Source organism: Peromyscus eremicus, chromosome 8a (genome assembly GCF_949786415.1).
Source record: "Peromyscus eremicus chromosome 8a, PerEre_H2_v1, whole genome shotgun sequence".
In the NCBI taxonomy this organism is placed as follows: domain Eukaryota; kingdom Metazoa; phylum Chordata; class Mammalia; order Rodentia; family Cricetidae; genus Peromyscus; species Peromyscus eremicus.
In genome coordinates, this window is record NC_081423.1 from 66,784,658 (window position 1) to 66,790,657 (window position 6,000).

Sequence of the window (6,000 nt, forward strand, 5' to 3'; positions counted from 1 at the left end):
AGGAAGTCTGCTGGAGCAAGGCAGCCTTGAATTTGAAATCAGGTAGCACTTGCTGCCTCTGTACCTTTTGTTACAACTACTCTTTGGTTTTTCTTATGGAAACTATGCTAAGAACACCCAGTCCTAGGATACCCAGGGTGACCAAATGGAGGCAGTCAGGAAATGCCCTATTTCTGGCTCTCAGTGGATACTTAGAAACCCAGTCCCCAAACCTCTAAGCTCCAACATCTCTTTCCTTACTGTTCTCTCCTTCCCAATAAAGAGTTCATGTCAGTTGAGACGTTGGAGGCACAGGGTGAGAAGTGGAGAGCAGAAAGTGATGCCTTATTAACTCCAAGTCCCAGGCTAGACCTTTAAATCAGCTCCAAGACTCAGGCTAGACCACCCTTGAATGATTATTCAACCTAGGAAGAAACCAGCCCTGAATACTCGGCCTGTAGGCCCTGACTCTTCTTCCTTCCTGGCTGCCCCGCCTCCACAGTCCAGCACACAGACCACTTTTAGACAGTTTGACAGACAGGCTTATAAAGGAAATGACAAAAGTTCCTAGGTTCTGTTCCTTTTTTGATCTGGCCCCGGAAAGTCCCTTGTTCCTTATGACTTTCTTCCAGGCTCACAGATGGGCATCTCTGATTCCTGGTTTTTCCATGCTGCCTCCCCTTCTCCCCATTGCCCACCCACCCCTCAGCACTGAAGTCTTGAGAGTCTTCTACCCTCAGAACCTCCCTAGGTCTGTAGTGTTAGGAATGCCAGGGTGGGTAGGGAAGTCCCCTTGGGGAATTTCATCAAGTTGTAGTTTGGAAATTCTACAGTTTAGTCATTTTTTCCTAAACATCCACTTTGGATGAGAGGCGAGCAAGGGACCCGGATGTAGGAGGCATAGATTTTGGTCCCAGTTGAGTGCTAAACCTAGCTGTGAGATTTGGCAAAGCTTTTGTGAATCTTGGTTTCTTCAGCAGAGAAGTAGAGGTGTAATGGTACCACCCTGAGGCCCTTTCCTTCTCATTTGAAAAATAAAATAGTGGGTGATTTCTAGTGCATTGGAGTGATTTAGAACTGGATGCTCATTCCCATAAAGTCAGCACATAGTATTCCTCCTGTGGGTGAGGCTGGAAGGTTTCTTTGCACCTTCATTTTCTGGGGCCTGGAGACTCACTGTACAACTCAGCTTATGTACCCCTTCCACAGGCAGTTCTGTATTCCTCTGCTGTGGGATGGTCTGTATGTCAAGTGTGTTGCTGATTGGTCAATAAATAAATCACTGATTAGCCAGTGGCCAGGCAGGAAGTATAGGCGGGACAAGGAGGAGAATAAAGCTGGGAAGTGGAAGGCTGAGTCAGAGACACTGCCAGCTGCCATGATGACAAACAGCATGTGAAGATGCTGGTAAGCCACGAGCCACGTGGCAACTTATAGATTAATAGAAGTGGGTTAATTCAAGATAGAAGAAGTAGATAACAAGAAGCCTGCCACGGCCATACAGTTTGTAAGCAATATAAGTCTCTGTGTTTACTTGGTTGGGTCTGAGCAGCTGTGGGACTGGCGGGTGACAAAGATTTGTCCTGACTGGGGGCAAGGCAGGAAAACTCTAGCTACATTCCTCCATTTACCCATTGTGCCACTCAGTCACTCCCCCACTCCCAGCCTCCACCCATCCATCCTTCCATCTACTCAGTCACCTCCACAGCTCCTATCTGCTAACATGCATTGTTCATAAATGGGCAAAGCCATGTTTGTTGACTCAGTCAAGAAGATGATGTACCAAGGTGAGTGGAGTGGTTTATAGAAAGGTCGGAACAGAGGAGAAGCAGCTTGGAAGAGGGGCAGGTGTCAGAGTGCTTAACTGGATACGCTCTAAGGATTCCCAGTTCTAGGAGAGGAAGAACCAGCTTTGTCATTTGCTTACTGGGAGGAGGCACCTGATTTGTAGGACCCTGGGAAGGAGGGGTGATTCCACAAAAGGGTGCCAGGGTAACAGTGAGACTGAAACATGTATACTGTGTAGAAAAACTAAACAAATAAACTAACCAATACCCCACTCACTCACCATCCCGGTATCCATCCACTCCCATCCATCTATTCATCTGCTTTCTTAGCCAGAAACTCCACCTTTATTGAGTGCCCATCATGTTCCAAAAGATGAGCTAATCACTTAGATATAGTAAGTTTGCTTTCTGTTACTGTGATAAACACCACTACCAAAGTGACTTGGGGAGGAGATAGATTATTTTGTCTTACAGATTATAATCCATCATGAAGGGAATTTAGGGCAGGAACTCAAGGCAGGAACCAAAACCAAGACCATGGAGGAGTGCTGCTTACTGGCCTGCTCTCCATGGCTTGCTCTGTTTGTTTGTTGTGTTGTTTTTTGTTTTTTTAAATATAGCTCAGGACAACTTGCCTAGGGGTGACACCACCGGTAGGCCTCCAGTGAGATCTAGGATCTCCTCATAAGGAATTCCTCAACAGTTAAAACAGAGATGAGGACACAGGGAAAGAAATCTACACACATGTATTTGTGTACTTGGAGGGGGTGTCTAAAAGTACACCACTAGAGACAAAGCTGTTGTTCTAATCTTAGCTAGTCTTTTAATAAAAAAAAAAAAAACCCAGAGCCAGATATCAGGGTGAAAGCTGAAAGGTCTGAGAAGCAGAACAGCCAGCCACTAGTTCTTACCTCTATGAAATCCTCAGCCTAAAGAGAGTGAATTCCTGTTTCCTCACGCCTTATATACCTTTCTCTGCCCTGCCATATTACTTCCTGGGATTAAAGACATGTGAGTTCCCAAGCAATGGCATGAGATCTCAAGTGCTGGGATTAAAGGTGTATGCCACCACTGCCTGACCTCTATGTCTAATCTAGTGGCTGGTTCTGTCTTCTGATCCTCAGGGCAAGTTTATTAGGGTACATAATATATCACCACATTTCCCCCTTTTTGTCTAAAATAATAAAAGGTTATAATTAATATAAGAAAAACTATATACAATAAGTATATGCAATGTATATAGTCAAGTATTACATTAACAATGTCCAGTCCATTAACATTTGACAGATTCAGAGAAAATACTCCATTATTTACCCTATTTTAGTGAGTCCAAAATGTTGTACCTAATTCACTTTCTATCCTAACTTGTATTACCAACTGAAAACTATCTTTTGATGTCTTTTAAACTTACACACTTTATACATCTTTAGTGAGTTTCTTTTCTGAATTTGTGAACAAGGAAAACTATAACTATCTAATCTTCAACCCCTTCAGAGATCCAAGAAAGAAATAATATTACCTAAGTAAGCAGGAAGTGCAAACAAGCAAGTTCCAAAATATGTGAGAAATGACAGAAGCCACTGGCTGCCTGGACAGTCACCCAAGATTTCTCTGCAACGTTGGGGCATCCATCTTCAGCCTATAGGCCTAGCATATCTGACAAACTCATCTGTGAAGCAGAATTTTCTAAAGAGCCTTCCTACCTTGTCTTGGCAAGGTTTGTCAGTCCTTTCTTTTGTGTCCTGCTTGTCCATTTTGGACAGCACGCTATCAGCAGTCAAGGCAAGGGCATTTTCTTGCCCAGTGGCTAACTTTTGCAAAGGAAGTTTTACAAAGAAAGTAAACTCCAAATGGAATTTCTTCGATGCCCATCATCTTCTCTGAAGTAGATTGGTGCTGCCAGGAGCAGACATGTCTCATAGTCATAAAGAAAGGAATCTATGTAATTAAAACATCTTAAATGCCATATTCTGCAGATCTCTGAAGTACTTGAAGACGACCTGTTTATCTAAAATATATTTCTGTTTGATCTTGAAAACATACAAGTTTGATTATAATAGGTGACTAAATACTAACTTGTATTTCTTTATATCTTAATTAGTTGGTAATAGTAACTTTCAAGGACTAGCAATTTGCATTACATTGTTAAATGAGCTGTATAGGTACAATACCTTAAACAAGATTAGAAATATATATACAGTATTTTCTAACAAAATCAATCTCAAATTTGTATAAATATGCATAATTTGTATACAATATACAAAAATCCAATCCAATGTAAAATATTTAAAACTAGTAGTTGCTTTTTAAAAGCAGATTCAAGAATCTATTTATCTTATCAGAAAGCCACTTCATTCTAGGTATGGGGCAGTAAGAGATGAATGTATCATACCACCAGAAGGTTGCTTATCATAGGGAAGCCCAGAATGAAGCTAGGATTCAGCACAGAGTGGACAGGGTGCACCTCACCTTTCACATTTATAAAATGGGAAGAATGAACATAAGAATCTCTTCCTCAGCTGCCTTAAAGCACTGCCATGGAGGTGAGATGAGTTAATGGATGTGGAGTCACTGTCCAAGGGGCAAAAGGAGAAACTGAGTCACCATAGTTCCAGGCATTCCCAGAGTGGCTCCGGTGTTGCTGACTTTTGCCACACACTCACTGTCCACCACCTGTCGGTGACACTGGAGAGGATTTGTGAAGTGGTTTTGATCCTTGGGTAGGCGGCATAGAGCGTTCCGGACTAGCCACCTAAGAGAAGTGGATGAACAAAGCTCTGGGGGCCTAGGGTGTGCTGGGAATGGCAGCTGGGTAAGGATGTAGGTGTGGGATTGGGCTTGGTCTCTTGTGGATTCAAATGGCCTCAGCAATTTGAACTCTGAGCCTTTTGGGAGTCCCCCAACTGTTTCAGCTCATAATAGGAAGGAGCTGGGTTCTCCAAGTTGTAGCCAAGTCAACACAGGAGCTGATGTTGACAGGCCTGTGGTGAAGTAGCTGTGCATGAATTCAGCAAGACAGAAGGAGGCAAAAGTAGGGTTTGTTAGACACAGTGCAGTACAATAGGACAAAGCAATAGAGAGAAGCTATTGGCACAGAGGGACTCCAAGGGGTATTTTTATTTTAATTAAAAAAAAAATTGTACAAGTACAGCCTCACTATGTAGTCATGACTGCCGTGGAACTTGCTATGTAGACCAGGCTAGTCTCATTCACAGAGATCCATCTGCCTCTGCCCCTCGAGTGCTGAGATTAAAGTCACGCGCCACTATGCCTGGCTGCTGTTATGGCAGGGGGTGGTTCTACAAGAGCAGTTAGGCAGCATTTCAATGTTACAGTATCCTGGAACAATTGCAGCTGGAGCCTATCACGATTAATGATTAACCACAGCCTGGGCTTGATATCCTTGTCCTGAGTTCAAAATGGGTCAGCATCACCATGCATCCTAAAATAACGTTCACACTTTGCAGCTAGGGTTCATTGTGGTTAATTTTCTGATGAGATAATGCCTGCTCACACACCAGTGGCCTTGCTCTGAGACAGACCGCTTCAGTAGCAAAGGCAGTCTCTTTCTGAGGTGAGAACAGCTCATCTGAGACCACTGAGGGGGCAGTGCATAGATTCTTAGAGGAATTGACCTTGGATTTGCAGGATTTGGGGCCATAACTCCCAGTAAGACAGGTCACCTCTCTGACCTTCTCTTCTCTCGTCTGTGAAATGGGCAGCTAGATCATGGGGAACGGCCTGTCAACAGCTCTGGCTCATCTTCACTTGATCTCTGATGGGTTTCTGGCATAAGCACAAGCCTGCCTGGCCCTATTCAGCTAATCTCAACCAGCTAACCATCTTTTTTCACAGGAAAAACATTCCCTTGGCTGCCCTTCATTGGTGGTGAGCTCTACATTGCTTCACATCTGTGGAATTTGGCACAATCTGCTAAACATTTGGAAAGAGCATATTGTATTAATAAGCACTAGGAACCCTCCTTTCGGGGATTTATCTCTCACTTGTATTCACACATCTACAACTTACTCTTTACAGGATATCATGGTTTCTGTTAATGAAGAGGGGAGACAGCTTAATTGTCTATCACAAAGGACTGATGAAATCATTCTGGCACTTGCATATGGTGGTATGTCAGACATCACCATGGGAAGGAGGCAGATCCCACATGCAGAAGTGGAATGATCTGTAGGAAACAGGAAGTGTAAGAAGCAGGAGGGGAGCCGGGCGGTGG